Here is a 13,073-nt window from a genome sequence, read left to right as displayed (position 1 = left end):
GGCTAACATATTACAAGTTGTGCAATCATTTGACACATGGAGCCTATTTTAATCATTATGGAACGCAGACCATAGCAGTTTAAACCTGGAGCGCGGTTCACGATGACTGGACCGTTGTCATCACAGTTCCATGATTAGTGAGGATTATTAGGGTAGATTTATAGGACTACTGTTAAACCCCTATTATACACTTCTCAGCTTCCAATATTTCACGGATTGAACAATTGAATATGGCAACTTTCAGGATTAATCAAACCACTATTTTTTTAAAGGCTCTCCAAAACAGTTTTTTTTTTCATAAATACTTTCCTAAACCTAAATAACATACAAGATCATAGTATTTTTAAATATACCACTTGGTGCTGAAAAGGAGACGAATATGTATATATTTATTTGACTTTCTTTCATTGATACCATATATTCTAGTGAGTCTGTCTAAGAAAAATCTATTTAAAGGTACACCAAATTTAAAGGGATGGCTTTATATACATTTACTGAAAACTTTATTGAATGAAAACTCCACAAGAAAATCTGTTGGCTAGCAAGTGGGAGGATTTTCAGTGGTTGAATTACATTTATTCTGTGCACGCAAGGGAACCACAACTGCAAAGCCTGTTACGCACCTGCATAAGGTAAGTCTGAATACCAACTACTGAGAAGTGAGTAGGAAAGGTGTGCACAGGAAAGGCGTACATTTTCTAAGTCTGAATCGGGCCCATACTGAATTAGCTGCAGCATATTATTAATTTACAGTCCCTCTATATGCCTGGCTCAGATACTTAAAGGAAAACTCCACCCAAAAATGATATTTTGATATTTATTTCATTAGTCAAGGAGTTTTCATTTAGGGCATGTATATGCACTGCAGCATATGCCATTACGTTAATAATATAATAATATGCCATTTAGCAGACGCTTTTATCCAAAGCGACTTACAGTCATGCGTGCATACATTTTTGTGTATGGGTGGTCCTGGGGCTCGAACCCACTACCTTGGCGTTACAAGCGCCGTGCTCTACCAGCTGAGCTACAGAGAACCACTAGTTACACAGCATTGAAAATCTGAGCCAGCCATATACAGTCACCTCCAAAATTATTGGCACCCTTGATAAAGATGAGCAAAAAATACTCTATATAATAAATAATTATAATAAGTTATGCTAATACATTTGCTCAGAGTAATACATTTGAACAAGTAATAAAAAAAAATCTAAAAAAGATAAGTGTCCAAATTATTGGCACCTCTTAAAGATTCTTATAAATAAAATAAAACAAAATTAAATCTGCATTAACATTTTACTGTATTGTGGCTTTCAATGGGGTATAAAACACATTTGGTAAAACGCATGTAAAATCACTTTGTCATCCATCACCATGGGGAAAGGCAAGGAACTCACAAATGAAGATACAAATGGTTGTTGATGTTCACAATCAGGCAATGGGTGCAATTATGCAGTTTAAAATTACTGGAAGTGGTAAATGTATATGGTAGAGCAGACAGGTGTATCTTGTCCCCGCGCACAGTAAGGAAGATTGTTTGGGAGGCTCAGAAAAGTCCAAGGGACACAGTTGGAGAATTCCAGAACTTTGTCACATCTTGGGGTCACCAAGTCTCCAAATCTACAATCAGACGCCACCTCCACACCAATAGACTCTTTGGAAGGGTTGCCAAAAAAAAGCCTTTATTGAGAGTAACCAATGAATGTAAACACCTGGAGTTTGCTAACCGGCATTGGCACTTGGATTGGAACCGGTGCTATGGTCAGATGAGATGAAAATAGAGCTCTTTGTCTACGCACACCAGTGGTGGGTTTGGCCTCGAAAGAAGGACGCATATTCAGAAAATAACCTCATACCTATGTTAAAATATGGTGGTGGATCTTTGATGTTATGGGGCTGTTTTGCTTGCACTGGTCCTGGGGCCCTTGTTAAGGTCAACGGCATCATTTTAACCAAGAACCTGGTTGCCTCTGTCAGGTGGCTGAAACTTGGCCGCAAGTGGATCTTCCAGCAAGACATTGACCTCAAGCACACAAAATCAAAATCTACAAAGAAATTGTTAATTGACCACAAAATCTACATTTTGCAATGGCCATCTCAGTCTCCGGACTTGAACCAAAGGATATCAAGGATCTAGAAAGATTCTGTATAGAGGAATGGTCTAAGATCCCTCCCAATGTGTTCTCCAACCTCATAAAACATTATAGAAAAAGTCTAAGTGCCGTTATCCTCGCAGAGGATGCACAAGTATTGAAAACAGCGATGCCAATAATTATGACACCTATCTTTTTGTTAAACAAAATATCTTTCTCCAAGCAATTGTATTAGTATAACATAGTATAATTTTCCCATTTTCATGAGCATACAATATAGCTCAGTATGTGTAGTCTTTTTTTGCTCATCTTTATCAAGGGTGGCAATAATGTTGGAAGTGACTATCCATCTTTGTATCTGGGTCCTCTTTTGTTTTAGGTCAACATGTATTTCTACCAACTATCAACTTGTGACTGTTCTGCCTGGTCTGTCTTTCTAAAATGGCACTGGGTTAGTCACAACGTAAGCGAGGCAAGGTGATGTGAGACAAGGCCAAAAACACACCCTCACTCTGATGTGTGTGTGTGTGGAGCGTATGGGTCAGCGAACTCAGCCCCTTCCTACATGCTGTGCTAGCAGGCACAGTGAACACTCATTGCACACTGCTCCTCACCCCATCATCACCCCATGTATCTGAAAAGCATTGGGCTTCACAACTGCCATAACAGTGTAAATGTGCTGTCCCCTCACACAGAGAAAGTGGGAAAGATGAAGACTGCTGATCCTTCCATGTGTCTAACACGCTTCACCATGGAGGAAGCATATAGCCTGCATGGCTGTGTAGGCCTACTTGATGTTGACATTATTTCCTACTTATATCCATTGTGCAGCTTGATATTCTATTCTATAAAGATTTGTTGTAACATTAACTAAATCTATTGTGTAGCTATATTTTCAAGAGATGTTCTATAGCTATTCACAGTTGGACAATTTGCCATAGACTATTTTTGAAAAGTTCCCTGCAAGCCAAAAATGTTGAATTAAATTCAATTTCAACATACCCAGACAGTTGTCTGTGTGGTTAGCCCTTATTCAGCTGGGAACAAAATATCCACAGGAAAGTATTATTAAACAGACTTTCCAAACACGGATCTGCTTTAGGTACCATTCCTCAGCTGACAGGTCACTTCTTCTCTGCTCATCACAAAATAAAAGTCCTGCATGTGCACCATATGTGGGCAAGCAATCCATGCGCAAGAGGCTTGTAGGGGACTTTTATTTTTACATGAGGCGTAGAGAGGAAGTGTAGAAAAAATAAGATATATATACAGTATCTCACAAAACTGAGTACACCCCTCACATGTTCGTAAATATTTGAGTATATCTTTTCATGTGACAACACTGAAGAAATGACACTTTGCTACAATGTAAAGTAGTGAGTGTACAGCTTGTATAACAGTGTAAATTTGCTGTCCCCTCAGAATAACACAACACACAGCCATTAATGTCTAAACCGCTGGCAACAAAAGTGAGTACACCCCTAAGTGAAAATGTCAAAATTGGGCCCAAAGTGTCAATATTTTGTGTGGCCACCATCATTTTCCAGCACTGCCTTAACCCTCTTGGGCATGGAGTTCACCAGAGCTTCACAGGTTGCCACTGGAGTACTCTTCAACTCCTCCATGACGACATCACAGAGCTGGTGGATGTTAGAGACCTTGCACTCCTCCACCTTCTGTTTGAGGATGCCCCACAGATGTTCAATAGGGTTTAGGTCTGGAGACATGCTTGGCCAGTCCATCACCTTTACCCTCAGCTTCTTTAGCAAGGCAGTGGTCGTCTTGGAGGTGTATTTGGGGTCGTTATCATGTTGGAATACTGCCCTGCGGCCCAGTCTCCGAAGGGAGGGGGTCATGCTCTGCTTCAGTATGTCACAGTACATGTTGGCATTCATGGTTCCCTCAATGAACTGTAGCTCCCCATTGCCGGCAGCACTCATGCAGCCCCAGACCATGACACTCCCACCACCATGCTTGACTGTAGGCAAGACACACGTCTTTGTACTCCTCACCTGGTTGCCGCCACACACGCTTGACACCATCTGAACCAAATAAGTGTATCTTGGTCTCATCAGACCACAGGACATGGTTCCAGTAATCAATTTCCTTAGTCTGCTTGTCTTCAGCAAACTGTTTGTGGGCTTTCTTGTGCATCATCTTTAGAAGAGGCTTCCTTCTGGGACGACAGCCATGCAGACCAATTTGATGCAGTATGCGGCGTATGGTCTGAGCACTGACAGGCTGACCCCCCACCCCTTCAACCTCTGTAGCAATGCTGGCAGCACTCATACGTCTATTTCCCAAAGACAACCTCTGGATATGACGCTGAGCACGTGCACTCAACTTCTTTGGTCGACCATGGCGAGGCCTGTTCAGAGTGGAACCTGTCCTGTTAAACCGCTGTATGGTCTTGGCCACCGTGCTGCAGCTCAGTTTCAGGGTCTTGGCAATCTTCTTATAGCACAGGCCATCTTTATGTAGAGCAACAATTCTTTTTTTCAGATCCTCAGAGAGTTCTTTGCCATGAGGTGCCATGTTGAACTTCCAGTGACCAGTATGAGGGAGTGTGAGAGCGATGACACCAAATTTAACACACCTGCTCCCCATTCACACCTGAGACCTTGTAACACTAACGAGTCACATGACACCGGGGAGGGAAAATGGCTAATTGAGCCCAATTTGGTCATTTTCACTTAGGGGTGTAATCACTTTTGTTGCCAGCGGTTCAGACATTAATGGCTGTGTGTTGAGTTATTTTGAGGGGACAGCAAATTTACACTGTTATACAAGCTGTACACTCACTACGTTACATTGTAGCAAAGTGTCATTTCTTCAGTGTTGTCACATGAAAAGATATACTCAAATATTTACAAAAATGTGAGGGTGTACTCACTTTTGTGAGATACTGTACATATATATACATATATACATATACGTATATATACATATACATATATATACATGTACATAAAGTGAGGGAAAAAAGATGTGATACCCTACTGATTTTGTACGTTTGCCCACTGACAAAGACATGATCAGTCTATAATTTTAATGGTAGGTTTATTTGAACAGTGAGAGACAGAATAACAACAAAAAAATCCAGAAAAACGCATGTCAAAAATGTTATAAATTGATTTGCATTTTAATGAGGGAAATAAGTATTTGACCCCTCTGCAAAACATGACTTAGTACTTGGTGGCAAATCCCTTGTTGGCAATCACAGAGGTTTGTTGTTATTCTGTCTCTCACTGTTCAAATAAACCTACCATTAAAATTATAGACTGATCATTTCTTTGTCAGTGGGCAAACGTACAAAATCAGCAGGGGATCAAATAATTTTTTCTCTCACTGTACATATACGTATATATGTACAGTGGGTGAAAAAAGTATTTAGTCAGCCACCAATTGTGCAAGTTCTCCCACTTAAAAAGATGAGAGAGGCCTGTAATTTTCATCATATGTACACGTCAACTATGAAGTCTGCTTGTAGGATTTTTAATGAATTTATTTGCAAATTATGGTGGAAAATAAGTATTTGGTCAATAACAAAAGTTTCTCAATACTTTGTTATATACCCTTTGTTGGCAATGACACAGGTCAAACGTTTTCTGTAAGTCTTCACAAGGTTTTCACACACTGTTGCTGGTATTTTGGCCCATTCCTCCATGCAGATCTCCTCTAGAGCAGTGATGTTTTGGGGCTGTCGCTGGGCAACACGGACTTTCAACTCCCTCCAAAGATTTTCTATGGGGTTGAGATCTGGAGACTGGCTAGGCCACTCCAGGACCTTGAAATGCTTCTTACGAAGCCACTCCTTCGTTGCCCGGGCGGTGTGTTTGGGATCATTGTCATGCTGAAAGACCCAGCCACGTTTCATCTTCAATGCCCTTGCTGATGGAAGGAGGTTTTCACTCAAAATCTCACGATACATGGCCCCATTAATTATTTCCTTTACACGGATCAGTCGTCCTGGTCCCTTTGCAGAAAAACAGCCCCAAAGCATGATGTTTCCACCCCCATGCTTCACAGTAGGTATGGCATTCTTTGTCCTCCAAACACGACGAGTTGAGTTTTTACCAAAAAGTTCTATTTTGGTTTCATCTGACCATATGACATTCTCCCAATCCTCTTCTGGATCATCCAAATGCACTCTAGCACACTTCAGACGGGCCTGGACATGTACTGGCTTAAGCAGGGGGATACGTCTGGCACTGCAGGATTTGAGTCCCTGGCGGCGTAGTGTGTTACTGATGGTAGGCTTTGTTACTTTGGTCCCAGCTCTCTGCAGGTCATTCACTAGGTCCCCCCGTGTGGTTCTGGGATTTTTCTCACCGTTCTTGTGATCATTTTGACCCCACGGGGTGAGATCTTGCGTGGAGCCCCAGATCGAGGGAGATTATCAGTGGTCTTGTATGTCTTCCATTTCCTAATAATTGCTCCCACAGTTGATTTCTTCAAACCAAGCTGCTTACCTATTGCAGATTCAGTCTTCCCAGCCTGGTGCAGGTCTACAATTTTGTTTCTGGTGTCCTTTGACAGCTCTTTGGTCTTGGCCATAGTGGAGTTTGGAGTGTGACTGTTTTGAGGTTGTGGACAGGTGTCTTTTATACTGATAACAAGTTCAAACAGGTGCCATTAATACAGGTAACGAGTGGAGGACAGAGGAGCCTCTTAAAGAAGAAGTTACAGGTCTGTGAGAGCCAGAAATCTTGCTTGTTTGTAGGTGACCAAATACTTATTTTCCACCATAATTTGCAAATAAATTCATACAAAATCCTACAATGTGATTTTCTGGATTTTTTTTTCTCAATTTGTCTGTCATAGTTGACGTGTACCTATAAATTACAGGCCTCTCTCATCTTTTTAAGTGGGAGAACTTGCACAATTGGTGGCTGACTAAATACTTTTTTTCCCCACTGTATATACATACATATACACTTTTATGCCATTTAGCAGACGCTTTTATCCAAAGCGACTTACAGTCATGTGTGCATACATTTTTACGTATGGGTGGTCCCGGGGATCGAACCCACTACACTGGCGTTACAAGCGCCATGCTCTACCAATTGAGCTACAGAGGAACACAGTTTACATACACCTTAGCCAAATACATTTAAACTTAGTTTTTCACAATTCCTGACATTTAACCCTAGTAAAAATTCCCTGTCTTAGGTCAGTTAGGATCACCACTTTAAAGAATGTGAAATGTCAGTATAATAGTAGAGAGAATTATTTATTTCAGCTTTTATTTATTTTATCACATTCCCAGTGGGTCAGAAGTTTACATACACTAAATTTGTATTTGGTAGCATTGCTTTTAAATTGTTTAACTTGGGTCAAACGTTTCGGGTAGCCTTCCACAAGCTTCCCACAATAAGTTGGGTGAATTTTGGCCCATTCCTCCTGACAGAGCTGGTGTAACTGAGTCAGGTTTGTAGGCCTCCTTGCTCACACACGCTTTTTCAGTTCTGCCCACAAATGTTCTATAGGATTGAGGTCAGGGCTTTGTGATGGCCACTCCAATACCTTGACTTTGTTGTCCTTAAGCCATTTTGCCACAACTTTGGAAGTATGCTTGCGGTCATTGTCCATTTGGAAGACCCATTTGCGACCAAGCTTTAACTTCCTGACTGATGTCTTGAGATGTTGCTTCAATATATCCACATAACTTTCCTTCCTCATGATGCCATCTATTTTGTGAAGTGCACCAGTCCCTTTTTCCTCCAAACATAACGATGGTCATTATGGCCAAACAGTTCGATTTTTGTTTCATCAGACCAGAGGACATTTCTCCAAAAAGTACGATCTTTGTCCCCATGTGCAGTTGCAAACCGTAGTCTGGCTTTTTTATGGCGGTTTTGGAGCAGTGTCTTCTTCCTTGCTGAGCAGCCTTTCAGGTTATGTCGATATAGGACTCGTTTTACTGTGGATATAGATACTTTTGTACCTGTTTCCTCCAGCATCTTCACAAGGTCCTTTGCTGTTGTTTTGGGATTGATTTGCACTTTTCGCACCAAAGTACGTTCATCTCAAAGTACGTCTCCTTCCTGAGAGGTATGACGGCTGCGCGGTCCCATGGTGTTTATACTTGCGTACTATTGTTTGTACAGATGAACGTGGTACCTTCAGGCGTTTGGAAATTGCTCCCAAGGATGAACCAGACTTGTGGAGGTCTACAAAAACAATTCTGAGGTCTTGGCTGATTTCTTTTGATTTTCCCATGATGTCAAGCAAAGAGGCACTGAGTTTGAAGGTAGGCCTTGAAATACATCCACAGGTACACCTCCAATTGACTCAAAATATGTCAATTAGCCTATCAGAAGCTTCTAAAGCCATGACATCATTTTCTGGAATTTCCCAAGCCGTTTAAATGCACAGTCAACTTAGTGTATGTAAACTTCTGACCCACTGGAATTGTGATACAGTGAATTATAAGTGAAATAATCTGTCTGTAAACAATTATTGGACAAATGACTTGTGTCATGCATGAAGTAGATCTCCTAACCGACTTGCCAAAACTATAGTTTGTTAACAAGAAATTTGTGGAGTGGTTGAAAAACAAGTTTTAATGATTCCAACCTAAGTGTATGTAAACTTCCGACTTCAACTGTATATATATACAGTATATATACAGTATATTATGTACTTGGATTCATTGGATTGATATATGGATTAATTATTGCTGGCTTTTCAATTGAAAACCCCCAAAAGAAAATAACAAAACCACACATCTCAGGGTTGTGTTACATTTTATTTGGTCTCGTTTTCTTTGAGTTTTTCCTTTATGTTTTTCCACAGGTTAAACCCCATTAAAATAGTCAAGAACAAAAAACAAGTACACACATTCTCACATATACACACAAACACGCCTCTGATGCACAACAATAAAATAGTTTTTGATTAGGCCCAGCCCAGTGCGAGATTTCACAAACAACACAACAAATGACGACATCATCTCAAAGCCCAACGACAAACTCATACGAGCAGAAACCAAGGGCTCTATTCACTTCCTATTGCCCAACTGAAATTTAAAGGCATTGTTCCCGCGTTGGCGGAAACGGCATTCAAGGTAAACGCTGCGTATGTCGGCTCACTCAGAAATTACCTTTACATTTCTATCGCGTAATCTGTAACGCTTCAGCGATACAGATTGAATAGAGCCCCAAATGTGGATAGTTGTACAGCAGGCTTTGAGGAAATGCAACATAATACTCATCACATAGCCTATGTAAAATAAAAAAGGATTCGGAAAGGAATGTTTAACAAACACAAAGCAAACATATATTCTACAAAAACAGGGAGGTCACAAAATGTCCACTGTTGTCAAGACATATTTCAGTCAAACTGAAGACCTCATCTCTACTTAGGTAGATAGCAGTTTTATGCACATACCTGTTAATCAGTATGGGTGCCTCGAAGGGATCTCAGTTTGGGATCTTGTTCAATGTACAAGTCAGAAGGATATCTTTCGAAAACATATTTATCAAACTATAAAAAGTAAAGTCTTCCATTTTTTGCTATTTAAAAAATACTGGGATGCCTAGATAGATTTTACAAAACCATTTTGGTTCAATTTGGAAGCAGGAACGTAAGAGTTTTCGCCAGTGAAGCACCCATACTGTTTTATCTTAAATACTCCAGTGAAAACCTAAAGTGAAATACAAAATACAATTAAAAACTTTGTCATCCAAAAATATGAAGCAATCAAGCATCCTAATGTGGACTGTATCTGGCCCTCTTCAAAATATGTCCAGTGTTTAAAAAAAGGCCATTATAAATATAATATCCTATCCTTTGTCCCCCTATATAAAACTCCATAGCAAGCTGATGGGAGCCAGTGACAGTAAGGAGTGCTACAGTGCCTTCGGAAAGTATTCAGACCCCTCCCCTTTTCCACATTTTGTTACGTTACAGCCTTATTCTAAAATTGATTAAATAAATGTTTTCCCTCATCAATCTACACACAATACCCCATAATGACAAAGCGAAAACAGGTTTTTCGAAATTGAAAATGAATATATAAAAAAAACACACCTGTCTATATAAGGTCCCACAGTTGACAGTGCATGTCAGAGCAAAAACCAAGCCATGAGGTCAAAGGAATTGTCTGTAGAGCTCCGAGACAGGATTGCGTCGAGGCACAGATCTGGGGAAAGGTACCAAAAAATGTCTGCAGCATTGAAGGTCCCCAAGAACACAGTGGCTTCCATTATTCTTAAATGGAAAAAGTTTGGAACCACCAATACTCTTCCTTGAGCTGGCCACCTGCCAAACTGAGCAATCGGGGGAGAAGGGCCTTGGTCAGGGAGGTGACCAAGAACCCGATGGTCACTCTGACAGAGCTCCAGAGTTCCTCTGTGGAGAACCTTCCAGAAGGACAACCATCTCTGCAGCACTCCAACAATCAGGCCTTTATGGTAGAGTGGCCAGACGGAAGCCACTCCTCAGTAAAAGGCACGACAGCCCGCTTGGAGTTTGCCAAAAGGCACCTAAAGACTCTCAGACCATGAGAAACAAGATTCTCTGGTCTGATGAAACCAAGATTGAACTCTTTGGCCTGAATGCCAAGCGTCACGTCTGGAGGAAACCTGGCACCATCCCTACGGTGAAGCATTGTGGTGGCAGCATCATGATGTGGGGATGTCTTTCAGTGGCAGGGACATGGAGACTAATCAGGATCGAGGGAAAGATGAATGGAGCAGAGTACAGAGAGATCCTTGATGAAAACCTGCTCCAGAGTGCTCAGAACCTCAGACTGGGGTGAAGGTTCACCTTCCAACAGAACAACGACCCTAAGCACACAGCCAAGACAACGCAGGAGTGGATTCGGGACAAGTCTCAATGTCCTTGAGTGGCCCAGCCAGAGCCCAGACTTGAACCCGATCTAACATCTCTGGAGAGACCTGAAAATAGCTGTGCAGCGATGCTCCCCATCCAACCTGACAGAGCTTGAGAGGATCTGCAGAGAAGAATGGGAGAAACTCCCCAACTACAGTTGTGCCAAGCTTGTAGCGTCATACCCAAGAAGACTTGAGGCTGTAATCGCTGCCAAAGGTACTTGAACAAAGTACTGAGTAAAGGGTCTGAATACTTATGTAAGTGATATCAGTTTTTTATTTTTAATACATTTGCAAACATTTCTAAAAACCTGTTTTTGCTTTGTCATTATGGGGTATTGTGTGTAGATTGATGAGGGGAAAAAACTATTTAATCAATTTTAGAATAAGTCTGTAACGTAACAAAATGTGGAAAATGTCAAACGGTCTGAACACTTTCCAAATGCACTGTACACAGTACTGTGATTATCTGAGTGTGAGTCCGAACATATTCTACCACAAAGTCCCAGGGAATTGCACCATCTAAACCATCTTTCATAGGTTACTTATTGTTTGACGATTTAGATTTAAATTAGTTAATTTAAGCAGGACTCGAGTGAGATGACCTATACCAACAAATACCCCCAAATATCTTGAAATATGAACTGTTTACTCAAATGAACCAAAGGACAAGGAAAAGAGAAATCAGATACTTAATTGATCGGATTCAGTCTAATTCAGGTTGACAGGGTCACCCTCTCTATCAACATCTTAAAATCTTGACGGTTCCATCAGAGATATTCTAATTAGATTTATTCCATTTCTTTGTTCCATATGCTTTTGTGCAAGGAATGTATTTTTGGCACAGGGATGATTAAAAATAAAGTACACTTTAGAGGGAGCCATTGGCTTTAGACGAAACAATTACATGCGCATGTGCTTTTGACACATCTTTGTTAAATTGCTCGTACCGGTAACGGCTTTCTTTCATAACACTCGGTCAATAGTCAAACCGGACAATAATAACGGCAGTTTGGCTACGGAGGAGACGCATCTAGACCTTGGAACTAAATAACCACAGATTGGTCCATGCGTCGTTTCCCCACACTTTATGAACTGAACTGAATTCTGGGTAGCCGCTGTAGTGTGGTTGTCTTGGAAACAAATCTGTCTCCTCATTTATTCGATTTAGGGCTCTTAAGTGTTATCTTTTGAACGAGCGGACAACAGATGGTGACCTTGAAGAGTGATCGGACTAAAACGGATGAGAAATACGCTTAAGAGCTAGCTTCAGAACTAGGCTACACCTGGTATTGGTTTAGCCTCACACAGACACGTTGTTGGGTCCCTAGAGGCCATTTTCCCCTCACGTTTGGTAAAGGTCATCTTTAATCATTTTGTTTGACAACATCATGCAGAACAAAGGCAGGTGTTCACAAAGAGACATAATCCCCCTCTGGTAATAATAGCTGGGTGCGAGAAGATGGAAATGGAGGCCATAAATCGGGTTTATTTGAATGATTCATTCAGTCCAGGTAAGTAGCGAGGATGCTGGGTAAATGAGCCGAGTCCGGCACTAAATCTCCACTAACGATGAAGGAGAGGGAGAGCATGCCTTGGCTGAGGCAGGAAGCAATTACCGTAATAGACCCGATGCGATTTGCTAAGTGAAAATAAAATAGCTTCAATAATTTGGTTATGTTACTAACTGATACCCCTCAAAGCTTGACACAAATGGACAAAGTAAGCATGAATGAAGCCAGTATTTGTCCTACAGCCATACCTTCCTCTCCTCCTCTGCAAAGTTCTGTTTCATTCGGCCTGTCAGCACGGATGGGGGGCGCTGATTCGCGATGACGGATGAGGCAATGCCTGAAAGGGCGGCGCGTCACAAACAACTCGTCAGGAGTTTCTTATTGGAGCACCGCCTGTCATCCGCATCAATCTAGGGACCGGCAGCGCGACCCGACAGCATTCTAGGACCATTCGAGGAATCTAGTTTCCTGTCCAAAAACCTGTCATCACCGTGACCAGGTTAGAAGACCATGAAGAGAATCAAAGAGAGAAACAAGGGGGAGGAGGGTTTTGTCTTTCAATTGGGTTAAGGCCAGGGAGTTAAGGTAGACTTTTGATTCTATCCAGACATCATGAGTGAATTTGATGT

The sequence above is a fragment of the Coregonus lavaretus genome, assembly GCF_964263955.1.
Source record: "Coregonus lavaretus genome assembly, chromosome: 7".
NCBI lineage: Eukaryota > Metazoa > Chordata > Actinopteri > Salmoniformes > Salmonidae > Coregonus > Coregonus lavaretus.
This window is presented reverse-complemented; position numbering follows the sequence as displayed.